Genomic DNA, 15,949 nt, shown 5'->3' with positions numbered 1-15,949 from the left:
GCGGAGCCCTCAGGTGACCCCCGAGGACGAGGGTGCAGTCGGGGCCGCAGGGCGCGGAGCGGGGGCACCTCGTCCGCGGGGCCGTCGGGGTCGCCTGGGGGAGGCGGCTGGAGGGGCTACGCCAGGCCCGGAGCTCCGACAGCGCCCCCGCGCGGGCCGGCTTAGGCGGGCTCCGCGCGGGCTGGTGAGGGGGGTCCCCGCCGGCAGCCGGGCCCGCGGGCGCCACCCCCACGAGCTGGCGGCCCAGCGCGGCCGGGCGGCGGGAGCGGCGCGCCGCGGGGGAGGTGCGCGCGGCGGGCGAGCGCGCGGAGCGAGAGGAGTGAGGGGAGCGGCGTCCGCCCCCGCCGTGCCGAGAGCCGCGGAGCCGAGCCGGCGCGCCCGGGCCGGGGAGCGCGCCCGAGGCCCCGCCAGCGCCCGCGCCGGCGCCGGAGGGTCGTGCCCGCGCCCGCGCCCGCGCCCGCGCTCGGGTCTCGGGGCCCCGACCCGGCGGCGGCGGCGGCGGCGAGGCCGGGCGGCCACCTGCTGCGCCGCGTGGGCCGCGCGTCCGCGCTCCCGGGGCCCCGCCGCCCCCGCCCCGCCGACCGAGAGCCTCCGGCGCTTCGCGGAGCCGCCCGCGCGCCCCTGCAGGTACCGGGGCTGGGGCCTGGGGCGCGGGTTTCGGAGCCGGGGAGCCCCTCAGCCACGCGGACGGAGCGCCCTCCCCGCGGCCGAGTGCGGCCGGACGCGCTCCCCCAAGTGCCCGAAGTTTCCCTTTGCTGACTTCGCCGGACTTAACTTTGAATCGTGAGGTGACGCCTCAGAAAACACACGAGGAGGGGAGTCGGTGTGCCGGGGGAAGTTGGTGGTGGACGAAGTGTCGGTGCCTCCTGGCGCCAGAGGCCGCGGCAGGGGAGAGGAATGGACGGTCGCTAACTCTTCTTCTGCTTCAGGTAATGCTTTATTTGTTATACGCGTTTTAGGCTTTGGTTGCCAGTAAGAAATGCTCACATTTTTAATCAACACTTATTTGTTGAACGGACGCTTCCTCTCAGATGGGGCGTTAATACGAGGTGAACAGTGAGCAAAGCCTGGGTGGTTGGTTACTCCAGTGGAGTAGTTACCAACCAGGCTTTGGCTTTTGAAATGCAAAGTGTAAAGGAATACCACCGTTGGGGTTAGACTCGTGTCGGTACAGGCGGCAGCTGGCACGATGTCCGTGCTGAATACTTAATTTTGAGCCATAAATCTATCAAGTGGGAGACGAGCAGCTGTGTGAGCCTCTCAGCGCCCACCCCACACCTTCCTCAACTGATAGCTTAAAATATCCCCACTCCCTATTCCAGCCGGCACGCTTCCTTCATTTACATAATTCGGGCACGTGACCGTGGAATAGACTCTGTTTAGACCCTGGTCTCCCTGGAGCTCACACCTGGATGATGGAGCGCCGTGATCACTCCTTAGAGCCATGTGAGGCGGTAGGATTGTGGGGAGCAGCTTATCTAGAGCCTGTGCGGTAACATCAGCGGTCCCTGACTGTGGGGCCTGTGGAGGACTGAGCTGGGCTGGTTTCTTCTCTCTGCCCCAGTGTTGTGCTGAGCCATATTGGAGCCTAAGGTAGAAGAAAAATCAGTACTACAGATCCTGTCTTTATTTAAAACTGTGGTGTGTTTTGTGCAGTGTGGATTCTGTGTTCATTTTGATGTTTTGAAACAGTCCATTGTACCATTTGTCTCCAGGAGTCTTTGGTACTCCCTGAAATTTTGTGCCTGGAGCGAGGGCCTCCCTTGGTCCAGACTTGCCTCCTGGTCAAGTTTCTTAGCTTCTCTGAGCAGCTGTTCTCAGTGAACAAATTAAAAAGTGGCACCTCCAAGGCTGCTGCGTGGCTCACACACGGCATATGGCCGCTGCGTGGGACCAGGCCCCTCGGGCTCAGGGAAGGGTGGATGTCCTATTCATATTGCTGTTCAGCTTGGTCATCTTGAGCCGGTCACTGAAGCTTGATAAGTCTTGGTTTGACTTAGCAGAATGCAAGTGCCGGTCGCCAGCTCAGGGGGTTAAATGAGACTGTGGGTGAAGGTGCATTGCCCTCCTGGAGGGTAAGTTTTCTGAGGTGGCACAGTAGGCTGGGTTTGCCTGGGCAACCTTGCAGCCATCTGCTCTTCCTTGGGAGGTTAGCTACGTGTCTGTGTGCAGACACGCTTATAAACTCTGCTTGTGTTGCATGGAAACCCCGAGGAAGCCTTTTGATCCGAGTGGAGATGTTTCTTGCCCGGGGTTTATTGTGGAGGGCTGAAGGTCACCAGCTTCCCAGTTGTGATGTGCAGAGTTTTTTAGGTCAACTTACTTTTTTAGGTGAACTTAATTTCACTGCTCTGAACAAGGGACTTTGGTTCCCTGTGATATGTCTAGTCCTAGGTCCTGATCGTGATTTTCCTGAGCCTAATTCAAAGGATTTTATCTGAGTCGCTATCTAGCTTATCAGTCTGCGTCTCCCCAGGTCACTGTCTGGGGCCCTTTCTCACTGCAGGTAGTTTCTGGGCTCCAGGAGAAGGTTGCAGCACCTCAAGGTGTGGGGAGCGTGGCTTCTTGCTGTCATCTGATGGCTTTCCCACCACAGAGCCTCGTTTTTCTGTTTCCATTGAGCATTGTCCAGCTGGCTGTCACTGGAGTGAGACACAGTTGGGGACCCGGCTCCTGCATCCGGCCCTGAGGTCTCCGCACCCTGTGTCTCCAACAGGTCCCTGCTGGGCATCTGGGAATCTGCCCAGTTTGTGTGGAATAGCCCAGGTCCCTAGTCTGAGCAGTCCTATGTTCCTAGCAGTAAGCAGGACAAACTCCCCCCAGCCTTCCATGTCCCTCTCAATCCCCTGGGGGTTTTCTTCCCTCACTAACCCCTCTGCTCCAGGCTGTGTGTAAAGGGGCTGGGGGCTCCAGGTTCCTCTCTCCCTGTATCGGAAGAGCTTTTTTTTTTTTTTTTTTGACATGAAAGGTAGGAATCTTTCTTAGGTTGTATCTCCTGTCCTCTGGACCTGGGGGCTTAGAGTAAAGCTCTTGATGTGTAGAGGGAATTTCAGCATCTTGTATATCTTAACTCCTCCCCTCCCTGGAGAAACCAGATGCACCCTGGAGATGTGGGAAGGAAGCAGGGGGCAGCAAACTGGGGAAATCGACTAGAAATTCCCTTTCCCCACCCCCTCATCTTCTGGGCAAGTCAACCTCCATTATCTGCACTGGACTTCTTATTACCTGAAAAGGACCGGAAAGACTGTAGGGCCTGTTGGAGTTACCAGTCAAGGATGGGGAGGAAATGGGGAAAGAGTAGCTTTGAAGCTTTGGTGGTTGGAGGACAGAAGAGTTGTCTGCCTACACACTCCCGAGCCCAGCCCAGTAGACCAGGTTCACACGCTTCGGTGTTTTCCAAACGGTCACGCTGTTTATGCCGCTGCTTCTTCATCATCACAACGATCCACTGTATGCTTGGCATTTACCAAAAGCAGCAGGAAAAATACCTAAAAATCCAAGTTGTAATTGAGTCTTCAGGATCCTTGGGAATTGTTTGGAGAACTTGATTAGCCCTTGTGAAGCCTAAAGCTTCACAAGTCCTGGGTTTTGTTCATACTTTGCGGGTAGAAGGCAAAGTGGTCAGGGAGGGCTTCTCAGAGGAGGTGGGACTTTAAGTAACATTAAGACCTGGCCACGTGTGAGATTAAAGAGAACTTCCCATGCGGAGGACTTTTTTTTTTTTTTCAACTTTTTAGTTTGTATTGGGGTATAGCCGATGAACAATGTTGTGATGTTTCTGGTGAGCAGCACAGGGACTCATATATATACATGTATCCATTCTCCCCCAACTCCCCTCCCACCCAGGCTGCCAAATAACATTAAGCAGAGTTCACTGTGCTATACAGTAGGTCCTTGTTGGTTATCCATTTTAAATATAGCATGTGTACCTGTCCATCCAAAACTCCCTTACTATCTCTTCCCCCCACTGGGAAGGACCTCTTGAATCCATAAAGACAGAAGACTCCCCAGGAGTGGTCTTTTGGGGCTCACCTCTTAGTTGACTCTTCCTGGTGTCGTGTTATCCCTTTTGTTGTCATGGTACCTGTATCTGTACGTTGGACCATAGGCACGGTCAGCTTTCTAAATGCCTGGCATTTTCCCCCAGCCGAATGGAAATCAGAGGAATTCTCATCTAATCCTGTTATTCTCAGTTATCTGCACCTGGAAGCGCATTTCAAACTTTCAGGTCAGGTAAATGGTCCTTAAGGCCCATCGATGATTCTGAGGAATTACTCTAGCATCCTTTGTATTCCTTTAATATGCTATGACCCATAACCCTGAGCTCAGTAGGACACTAACCAGTAGGTCCCAGGGAATGGTCAGCGAATTTAGCGGCAAATTGACAAGAAATGATCGGACAGGGTGGCCATGCAACCAGGGACACCCCTACCTGTGTCGGCTCCTTGTGGACACCGGCACTGTTCCTGTGCAGACCTGGGTAGGAAGAGCTCCCAGATATGTTGCTTATGATTAAGCTGTTTGTGAAAGAAATTGCAAAAGAGCCTTTTGAAAGGTGAGGAGTAGGATGTTGTTTATTTGCTCAAGTGTGTTCCTAGCCCCACTGTGGGATGGGCTTTTGAATGTATGAAGTTTGAGAACTTCTGGAATACCCACTCACCTCTGGGGTCCAGACAGTAGTCCCTCTTTTTTTCTGTCCCCAGATTTGCACGTCTGTGGGAGGCAGCAGAAGCCTTAGGTCAGGTGTGCGAGTTTCCCAAGAAACTACTCTTAGCATGGCTGGCTTGAGTGGGGGTCGTGAAAATGTCAGAGGTGTTTTGCTTTCTTAAAGCAAGTGGTCCAGCTGAGCGGGGCAGTCAGGGCTCTGGTTTCCACTCTGCCACCTAGAGTCCCTGTGACCCCATAGCATGGGGGTGGGGATTCACGTATACCAGCATCACTTGAGATCCTGTATCAGCGGAGAAAATGCCTCATGAATTATTTGTAGTGGTTACTCTTCCATTGTCTTTCTTAATAAGCAAAAGCGCATTTATTTTGATCCCAATTAGGACCCCCAAGGCGATGGCACCCCACTCCAGTACTCTTGCCTGGAAAATCCCGTGGACAGAGGAGCCTGGTAGGCTGCGGTCCATGGGGTCATGAAGAGTCGGACACGACTGAGCAACTTCCCTTTCACTTTTCACTTTCATGCATTGGAGCAGGAAATGGCAACCCGCTCCAGTGTTCTTGCCTGGAGAATCCCAGGGATCGGGGAGCCTGGTGGGCTGCCGTCTATGGGGCTGCACAGAGTTGGACACGACTGAAGTGACTTAGCAGCAGCAGGGGCTTCCCTGGTGGCTCAGATGGTAAAGAATCTAACTGCATTGCAGGAGACCTGGGTTCAATCCCTGGGTTGGGAAGATCCCCTGGGGAAGGGAATGGCAACTCACTGTAGTATTCTTGCCTGGGGAATTCCATGGACAGAGGAGCCTGCAGTTCATGGGGTTGCAAAGAGTCAGACACAGACTGAGCGACTAACACTATTACACATAAGACCCCCTGATAAAGGATCCTAAAGCAATGAAGGGTCTGAGATCTGATGGTGATCCAGGACAACGAGCAAGTCTGCTGTGTAGAGCACTGCTGAGCAGGGCTAGTGGTAGATGTCCTGTTGGGAATGACCTTATTGTGCTCAGTCATGTCCGACTCTCTTGTGACCCCATGGACTGTAGCCCGCCAGGCTCCTCTGTGCATGGGGTTTCCCAGGCAAGAATACTGGAGTGGGTTGCGATTTCCTCTTCCAGGTGGGAAATGAGCTTGATGCAGTTTCAAGTGAGAAGCCGGGGCAGAGAGATGGGGCAGGTAACAGAGGTAGGGAGGGTGCGAGCAGGGGGGATCCCCCTGGGGCCTGAGTCCTGGGGCACACAGGGCTCGCATGCTCTGTCTCCCTCTGCAGTGTCAGCTTTTCCTGCTAACATGGTTACAAGTACTAGCAGCCAGGCCACTGACAGGAGGTGCCCTGGACTAGTCACGTCCCCACCGCACGCACGCACGCACGCACGCACGCACGCACACGCACACACGCACACACGCACACACGCACACACACACACACACACACACACACACACTTGTTCCGCAGGCGAGATGTAGGGCCTGCTGCATCTGTGACCGGCCGATGAGCATGACAGACGGCGGTGGCTCCGAGGACCACTTTGAATGTCGCCCGTGGGTAACGGAATTACAGTCAATATCAAGTCCCTGTTGTATATTTAGTCTCCTGTAGATGAATATATTGTGAATATTTAGTACCTTTTCAGCACTGAGTGTATCATGAATATTTACTGCCCAGCTGCCTGGGTATATTTAGCGCCTCATGAATATCAGGTGTCTGTCTGTCCTTCCACGCCTCTCTGTCTTGCAGGCACACGTGCTCTCCTTACTGAGTGTTTGTCTCTGCTTAACCTATCTTATGAGAGTCCTTCATCCTGTTTCCTGTCCTCTCTGGACACGCTGCTCCGAGCCTGTGCAGACTGCTCTTGGCTCTTCTCTCTCTTGTTCGATGTGCAGCTCTGGGGCCAGGCACAGCCTCAGTACCTCATGGGGCAGGTGTGGTGGGTGTGGAGGCTTTGACCTGGGTTACTTGAGTTCCCTTCAGGGCTCTGCAGCCCAAGTGGCAAGTGCAGCGAGCTGCTCTGAAGCAGCGTCTCCACTGGCACCAGCTCGTCTAACCTGGGTTGGATACTTAACTCCTCACCCCCATGTTCCATCAGCTTGCCTGCTTAATTATTCATTCTTCCTCCCACCATGCTCCCCAAGGAGTGGTGGTTGGTCAGTCGCTCAGACGTGTCCCACTCTTTGTGACCCCATGGACCGCAGCATGCCAGGCTTCCCTGTCCTTCACCATCTGCTGGAGTTTGCTCAAATTCATGTCTGTTGAGTTGGTGATGCCATCGAACCATCTCATCCTCTGTTGCCCCCTTCTCCTCTTGCCCCCTATCTTTCCCAGTATCAGGGTCTTTTCCATTGAGTCGGCTCTTTGCATCAGGTGGGCCAAGTGTTGGAGCTTCAGCATCAGGCCTCCCAATGAATATTCAGGGTTGATTTCCTTTACGATTGACAGGTTTGATTTCTTTGCTATCCAGGGGACTCTCAAGAGTCTTCTTGAGCACCACCGTTTGAAAGCGTCAGTTCTTCAGCCTGGTAGCAGGAACTTTCTCTTGGGTTCTCCTGTGTGGAAGGTGCGTGACTTAGAAGCTGCACGGAGAGGAGCAGGCGGAGGATGGGGTTTGTTGGAGGTTTAGCCCCACCCACTCGATGTCTGAACCTGCAACACTCCACCTGGGGATCCACCCTCCTTGCCCTGGGGTCATTTCCACGGGGATAGACTCAGCCCTGTGTATTTGGTGTGTGTTACTGGGTGTCAGTTGTATGCACCATTGGAAATCAGATCTTTAAATCATCGCGTATTAGCGTTTCCAGTGTATTTTCAGGGTGTAAATGGATTCTTAATATACGAAACGTCTTGCAGATGTGAGTCACCTGTTTTCTGAGACTCAGCAATGTCATCTTAGCGAGTGTCATTGCACTGCGTCGGGCCTTCGTGGGCAAAGTCGAGTCTGTGCGTCAAGGGGTTCTGGTCAGCACGGCTTATTGGGCACCATGTTCTAGAGCTGAAGTTACCAGGAGCAGTTCATGGGCAACCTCGGGGTCTCTCGGTGGCAGCACAAGCACTGTAGACAAGACTTGGCCAGGCTGGCAAGCGGGAAAGGCCTGGAAGTTGGCGAGCCTGGCTCGGGGCCAGCCTGCCCGCTATCTGGGGCCCTGACCGGACTTGTGATTGGGCTCCGTCCTGGCAGCCTGCCCTTTGGCTGCCCCCCCGGGTGGCCCGAGGCCCGGTGTCGCTTCACAGACAGTCTCTTCCATCCGGCAGACCAGGAGGCAGAGCGTGAGCAGGTGTAGCAGCGACGTCTGCGGGCAGCGTCTCCTCCCGGTCTTGGTGCGTGCTGTGCCAGATGCGCAGGTACACGTGTGCCCACAGGGGTAGGTGTTGTTACGGTGGCCAGTAGGGAAGGATGGGAAGAAGGGATAGTTAGGGAGTCTGGGAGGGACGTGTACACACCGCTGTGTTGGATGACCAACAAGAACCTGCTGTGCCGCGCAGGGAACTCCACTCAGTGTTATGTGGCAGCTTGGAGGGGAGGGGAGTTTGGGGGAGAATGGGCACGTGTATGCATGGTGGAGTCCCTCTGCTGCTGACCTGAGACTACTGCAGCACTGTTAATCGGCTGTGCCCCGATACAAAAGAAAAAGTTTTTTTTACAAAGTATATATTAATGCAGAGAAGGAATGTCTACATTGTTTACTGGGCCACCTTTTCATGTGTTGAGTCTCCTCCACGCTATTGGATACACTTCCTATTGGATACACTTCCGTAGCACCAACTCTTCTGGCTGCAAAGGACTCCACGGGCAGGGTGGTCCCCACTTACTCACCCACCCTCTGTTGGATGGACGTGTACCTAGGCCATTTTCAGCCTTTTGTCCTTTAGCCCCATGAGAATGAAGGTCATTGTCTGTGCTCTTTTGTACATCTGTCTGGTTGGTTCCTTCCAAGTCCATCTCGAAAGATTGATTTCCTGTGTATACACAAGCCTCTTCCGTTGATATGTCCTGCCCAAAGTCTGTCTTTCTTTTCACGCTGAAGTTTTTTTCCCATGAGATTTCATGTATTTTGGTCAACAGCGTCTTCAGCGTTTGTGCTATTCTGGATTTGCTCCAGTTCCTTTAAGCAGAAGAGGATTTAGTGCAGGAAGTTCAAAGATAACAGAGTTATTGAAAGCTCAGCCTCCAACCAGACCTGCAGGGCTGTCCTGCTGGGAGCTGCCTCCCTCCTCAGACCTACCACACGGGGGGCAGGGGAGAGGAGATGGGGGTCCCCCCTGAGGCTCAGCGTCCATCCTGAAACTGTGGCCGAGGCTCTGGGACCCCCTACACCCCCTCATAAGAAAATGGATGCATCCACTGTGGTGCCTCTTAGCAAAGCAGGACAGTGGACTCTCCCAGGTGGGCAGTGTGGCCTGGACAGAGGCTAGAAGTGAGGTCTTGGTTTTCTAGCCTCAAGCAGGCAGTGAACAAGCCAGGTAGGGTGAACTGTATCTCAACCTCTCTCTCTCTCTTTTTCTTTTCTTCATAATTTGTACATTTTGTCTTTGATTTGATGCATACAGAGGTGAGATTCACAGAATTTAGCCTTGGATTCCAAGGGCCTGGTTCCTGCCTCGCAGAATCAGTCATTCGTCCTCTCCAGAGAATGTCAAGGTCGTTTCCCAGATAAGATTTTCATTTCAGTCCCCTTCTCTTCAGAGCTCTTTTGGCGTGACCCTAGCCCCCTTCCTGCTCTCTCTCAGAAACCAGATTGGAAGCTTTCCCAGCCTGAGCTTCAAATGGATTAAAAAAAAAAAAAGACCCACTATATATCTGTATCTGTATAGCTGTGTCTATCTCAAGGTAAACCCACATAGAAATAATTCTTGTAGACTTGCCTTTTAGCTAGACCAGGTATTTGAAAATCAACCCCCTGACCCCAGGCCTGCCTGCAGGATGGCATGGGCCAGGGTAGGGGCAGGGGCCATCTGGTTCTTTTCTCTTGTTGGGGAACGCTGGGTCGTGTTGCCCCTTCAGGCAATGTCACACTCCCATTGAACAGCCCTGAGCTCTCAGGCGTGGGTTGGAAGCAGGAGTTAGCTTACTGCTAAGTTAATAGCCAATTTTTCCCATGAGCCATAATTGATCAGCAGGTAATGTATGAACCATATTTCTCCCTGCCTTTTCCAGCAGGCTTTTGTGTGTAATTAGTGTGAATTTAGGTGTTTGTAGAGTTCCAAACTCCCCCTCTGAGTCGTTTCTATATTTTCAGTTGTTCCAGGAAAGGATTCTTGACGAAGGATTCCAGGAAAGACTACGTCCTTAGCAACCCAGAGTTCACCGGGGCGGGGGCGGGGGTGGCAGTGTAAAAGGTGTTTGGGTGACAGCAGGAGGGTAGCCACCAACCTGGGGGTGCACGCTCTCCTGACCCTCAACAGGTCCTCCGCCCCTTGTGGTCCTTGCCTGTCATTAGACAAGCACTGTTTAAAATGAGCTGATGCCCCCTAGCTGAAAGCTCTGGGGTGGAGGGGTGGTGAGGAGGGAGCCTGGCCCCCTAACTCCAGGTGGGAGCTAGCCCTTGGAGCGTCCAGCAGGTCATGCTGTCAGCAAGGCGCATCAAAGAACCCATGTCTTTTATGTATTATTTTCCCTTTTCTGTGGTTGTGCTGGGTGCTTGTTGCTGCGCTCCGGCTTCCGTGGTTGTGGCTCACAGGTTTAGTTGCTCAGTGGCAGGTGTGACTCTTAGTCCCCCGACCAGGGATAGAATCCTGTCCCCTGCATTGGCAGGCGGATTCGTAACCACGGGACTGCCAGGGAAGTCCTCCCCCAGGTCTTTTTTTTTTTTTTTTTAAAGGCAAAAATAACAGTGATTCACTCTCTCCCAGATGATGTGCCTTAGCTCTCAACAGCACCTGCTTTCCATGACTTATACGTGATAGGTATTTGCCGTTCTTGAATTTTAGGGGGTTGTACGTTGATTGTGTATTAGGAAGTACACTGAAATAATTGTTTTAGTGGCAACAGATGCTTTTCTTTCAGTTTTTTCTAAGCACGTACAGTGAGAGTCTGAATGGTGTGTGTAAGGCATATGATCGCTGGACAATTCAGGCTGCGCATTGCATGACCCCCCCCCCCGCAACCTTGTGCTTTCAATAGTTACTGAAGTTTGAGTCTGTGTGTGATCAGAACAGGCTCTTTCCCACCCAGAGAACAGGTGGTGTCGAAGCCTGTTCAACACCACGCATCATTTTGGGTCTTTCATCTGCAGCGTCTCATTCAGTCCTTGCGATCACCTTGTGCATTTTACAGAGAAGGACACTGAGGCCCAGGAAAATCGAGTAACTTGGCCAGGGCGCCTCAGCTAGTGAGCCGCAGAGACGTGAACTCCCCTCACTCTCCCTCCTCGCAGGATGCACACGTGCTCAATCGTGTGCTAGACTGTGGCCCGCTGGCTCCTCTGTCCGTGGGATTCTCCAGGCGAGAATGCTGGAGGGGGCTGCCATGTCCTTCTCTGGGATCTTCCCAACCCAGGGATCGAACCCGCGTCTCCTGCATTCGTAGGCAGATTCTTTACCACCGAGCTACTGGGGGAAACCCCTCAGGAGATGATTTCCTCCTGGAAATAGGCCGTTTGCTCATTAGCAGGTACTCCAGGTGCTGCCAGAATTGCTCCATGCCCCCGTTTTTACCCCCGATTTCCAGAGGAGCACGCAGGCACAGAGCGGTTATGAGCCTTACCGCGACAGCGGGCCACGCACTGGGGATTTGAACCCTGTGTCCTCTCCTCATCACCTGTTTTAACCTGTCTGGAACTCTTAACTTAGAAATGGCCAGGAAGTGTCCTTATAGCTGGCCCACTATAGTGTCCTATAGCTGGTTTCACTCAGTGGGAGTGAACATCCCTGGGCAAATTCCCCCACAGGGTGTGCACAAGGTCTGGGCACCTCCCCCCACAGTCACCGCCCTGATTCCCACCCAGGACTGGAGTCTCTGGGGACCCTCCTTTTTCTCTCCTGTCTGCACCACCTGCAGCGGCTTCTGCAGGACAGCAGAGCAGGGAGGTGGCCGGGAGCCAGGCTGACCCCTTGGGCCTTGGGCTCCCTTTCCTGCAGGGCTGTTGTAAGAAGCAAAGGCAGTTTGTGTGGAAGTGGCAGATATCTTGTGACCAGTGGACGAGAGTGAGTTAGAAAGGCTGTGTTATTGTAACTGAGCCTCACTTCTGTCTCTCTCTTACACAGCTATTTATTTATCTAGTTTTGGCTGTGCTGGGTCTTGGTCGTTGCTCGGGCTTCTCTTTAGTTGCGGTGAGTGGGGCCTCCTCTCCAGCTGTGGTGCTCCGGATTCTCACTGTGGTGACTTCTCTTGTTGCAGAGCACAGCCTCTGGGATGCATGGGCCCCCGTAGTTGTGGGACATGAACTCCGGAGTTGCAGTTCATGGGTTTAGTTGCTCCATGGCATGCGGGATCTTCTCGGATCAAGGATTGAAACAGTGTCCCCTTCATTGGCGGGTGGCTTCTTTACCGCTGAGCCACCGGGGAAGCCCACTCTCCCCCTCTCCCGCTCTCTTTTAATGTTAAAACGTTCCAGTTAAAATTGAGCAAGACCTCGTGACTGGGAGCTCTGGGTGCAAAGTCTGACTCTCCCGTTCTCCAGCTGTGAGGCCTCTCAGCACCTCTGTTCACATCTGGAAAATGGGGATGTGACGAGCCCCCCACCCCTGAGGGCCGTCGTGTGGGCCAGCTGGAGTCCTGGTGCCTGTAATGTGCCATCGGAGAGGGTAAAACCTGAACGAACTGGAGCCCCCAGGTAGCCGAGCCTGGGCTGTGCTCCAGGCACTCTTGGGTGCGTAAGGAATTACATGATCCCGCTGGTTCTTCCTACAGCTTTAAAGAATGGAGAGGATTATCCCTGTTTGGAGGTGAGGAACCCAAAGCTCAGGAGGTAGCTGTGGTGTGTGTGCCTGTCTCCATCCCGGGACCCCTGGCGGGTGTGACCATCTGAAACCTGGGGGTGGTGAAGGGCTCCAGAGCTCTGGGGGCCAGGCCCCCTGTCTCAGCACCACATCAGTGGTTGGGTGGCATCAGGGTGGCTGCCTCTCGAGTCTCTCTGGCTCCAGGGGGCAACCCCAAGTGAACTGTTCACCATGTGCTGGCAGGATTGGCTGAGGGAGCAGATACTGCCCAAACATCATCTGTTCTTGTTCCACCCCAATTCCCAAATAAACACTTCTGTTGTAACATCAACATGATATTACAGCAGTTCTTTGCTCTCCTCATGGCCATAGAGTCTTGTGTGCAGAGCTGCAGTTTAAGCTCCTTGCTGTCCATCAGAGTGGAATTCCCATCTGAATTTCACTTCAAGACACAACATCCAGGATGGCCAGCCGTGGTGTTTGGTTTCTTAAAGGTTGTCAGTTCTCCCCTAAAGCCAGGGTCCCTTTGTAACACTGAACAAGTAGAGAAACATTCAGCATGACAGCAGCTACATTTTCAATATATCAGTGTATCGATGAGGAAAATACATACAAACAAAAAGACAGTATGAATTTTGAGGCTCATCTGGATGACTTATTTTATTGATCACATCTGCATGTATTTAAGGGCTTCCAGGTGGTAAAGAACCCCTGCCAGTGCAGGAGACACAGGAGTCCCAGGTTCGATCCCTGGGTGGGGAAGATCCCCTGGAGGAGGGCATGGCAACCCATTCTAGTATTCTTGCCTGGAGAATCCCCATGGGCAGAGGAGCCTGGTGGGCGACAGTCCACAGGGTCTCAAAGAGTTGGAAAGGACAGAGCAACTAACACTTTGACTACTTTTTCACATGTATTTAAAAATAATAACCTGTGTATGTGTGTGACTTAACATTGATGCCATTTATAGATAATGCTTGTCCTTCAGGGATTCACATGTCAAGAACTGAGGATTTGTGTTTGGAGATTTCATTATTTATAGGCTTTCAAAAAAGTAGAAATGCCCTTTTGCAGTTTGTTTTTTCCTCCTGGGTACTTTGCTTGTAATTTCAGGAGGTTCCACCAGGGGGTGCTTGGGCTCATGATGCTTCTGCAGTGGATGAAGCTCCGCTCCTGCTATAAGACAAAGTGTAGTTTTCTACACCCAAGTGTTTCCTTTTTAGGACAAGCAGTATTCTTGCCTGGAAAATCCCTTGGGCAAAGAAGCCTGGCAGAGTGTATAGTCCATGGAGTTGCAAAAGAGTTGGACACTATTTAGCAACTAAACAACCTTAAATAAAAGAAAACATGATTTAAGCAAATGCAGTCTAAAAGAGTTGTAACTGAACATGAAGACAAATTTAAAAGATGTACTAGGCTAAATAATACTAAAATTCTAATTAATTACTGCTTAGTTTTCTCTGTTTCAGGCTTTATTTATTTGTCATGCCACGTGGCTTGCAGGATCTTAGTTCCCCAACCGGGGATCAAACCCAGGCCCCCAGCAGTAAAAGCACCGAGTCCTAACCACTGGACCAACCAGGGAATTCCCAGGATTTATTTTTTAAAAAGCAGTCCCTGAGCATCAGCTACCGCACTCACTTCCAAAGGGTCTGAAGTGTCACAGCCCAGAAGAGATTTAGGATTAGAAATATACAGGCTGCTTTAGCCGCATAGTGACTGTGAGGCACCGTGGACCCCACTGTTTTTCACCTGGACCCTAATAGAAGGTTCTGAGACTCTTGCAGACACATCCTTCTTTCAGCAGCTCTGTCTCACAGGCCGTCTTGGCCTGTTGACCTGTGAGGGAGCTGAGTGTCAAACTAATTTGAATATGATATATAGAGCCAAGAAAATCAGGCAAAAGCTCCTCAGACCACCTGTTGGTTCATTTAGTAGTCCCACTGATAAAAATTCACCGCTAATCCCTCTATTCCTGTTCCTTCAATACACGTTTATCAAGGTTCATGGCGCGCACGGGCTTCCTTGGTAGCTCAGCAGGTAAGGAATCCATCTGCAGTGCAGGAGACCTTGGTTCCGTTCCTGGGTTGGGAAGATCCCCTGGAGAAGGGATAGGCTACCCACTCCAGAATTCTTGCCTGGAGAGTCCCCATGAACAGAGGAGCCTGGCAGGTTACAGTCTCTGGGGTCACAAAGAGTTGGACACGACTGAGCGAGTAAGCAAAGCACAGCACGTGGCTCTCAGTCGACACAGCATCGGGATATCAGCGTAAGGGCAATGAATGACGGATGGGGGCAGCAGACGCTCTGGGGCGGGCCGTGTGGGGGCTGGGTCCTAGAGACCCTGGCCGTGCTGGAAGCTGCGTACCCTGGGGAGAGTCCAGGGAACCCTGTGGGGCTCATGGTGGGGCCGGGCCCACTGGCCCAGTGGACACATGGTTCTGAGGGTCCATCATAGTTCTAGGGGCCCACAAAATGTCTTCATTTCTTTTCCTTTTTTTAATTGAAGAAATTTAAAAAAAAATTTTTTTTTGGCTGCACTGGGTCTTTGTCGCTGTGTGCAGGCTTTCCTCTGGTTGCGGTGAGCAGAAGCCACTCCCCAGTTGCGTGTGTGGGCTCCCCACTGCAGTGGCTTCCCGGTGCAGAGCGCAGGCTCTGGGAGCTCGGGCTTCAGTAGCTGGGGCTCGTGGGCTTGTGGGCTGCGGCCCACGGGCTCAGCTGCTGCTCGGCACGTGGGAGCTTAGTTGCTGGACCAGGGTTCCACCTGCGTCCTCTGGGTTGGCAGGTGGATTCTTAACCACTGGACTACCAGCAAAGTCCCCAGAATGGTTTAACCTTTTAAAATCAGAAGGAAAACACGAACTTTAGGGTAAAGAAGGTGTCTTAATATACAATAATATATTCACCTTTATATCAAAAGATGGGCTTCCTTGGTGGCTCAGTGGTAAAGAATCCACTTGCCAAGCAGGAGACATGGGTTTGATCCCTGGGTTGGGAAGATCCCCTAGAGAAGGGCATGGCAACCCACTCCAGTATTCTTGCCTGGGAAATCCCATGGACAGAAGAGCCTGGCGGGCTACAGTCCATGGGGTCCCCAGCAGTTGGACACTACTTAGCAACTAAACAACAGCAACAAATTGTAAAATATATTTAAAGGAGGTTTTTAAATCGAGGAAGGGACCCACAAAGGCAGAAGTGCTTAGCGCCCCAGAAGTCACAGTGCAGTGTTTGGGAGTGTGACGAGGGACCTGCTGACCCTGGGAGATGCCTCAGCAGAGTCACAGAAGCGGGGCTGACCCAGGCAGGACGGGGCTGACCCAGGCAGGACGGGGCTGCTTGGTGGCTTGGCTTACCCACGCCCAGGTGCAGAAAGGGCCTGGAGAAAAAGCAGGGACCCTGAGAAGAGCCCCCCAC

At 52.8% G+C, this 15,949-nt stretch overlaps 1 protein-coding gene across 2 annotated transcripts in view; it reads left to right on the top strand.

The window, feature by feature from the left end:
* The window catches only part of KIAA1211L (KIAA1211 like), a 125,625-nt gene continuing 110,255 nt past the window's right edge, over positions 580-15,949 (top strand). The window contains exon 1 of one of the 2 annotated variants that reach the window (XM_018054906.1): positions 580-929. The gene's annotated coding sequence lies outside the window, so the exon portion shown is untranslated. Of the gene's footprint in view, positions 930-1,402; positions 1,594-15,949 lie in introns of those variants that run through there. The other variant, XM_018054907.1, reaches the window with a different exon arrangement.

This window comes from Capra hircus, chromosome 11 (genome assembly GCF_001704415.2).
Source record: "Capra hircus breed San Clemente chromosome 11, ASM170441v1, whole genome shotgun sequence".
Taxonomy (NCBI): Eukaryota; Metazoa; Chordata; class Mammalia; order Artiodactyla; family Bovidae; genus Capra; species Capra hircus.
Note: the sequence above shows the minus strand (reverse complement) of the source record. Positions and strands in the feature narration are given on the sequence as shown.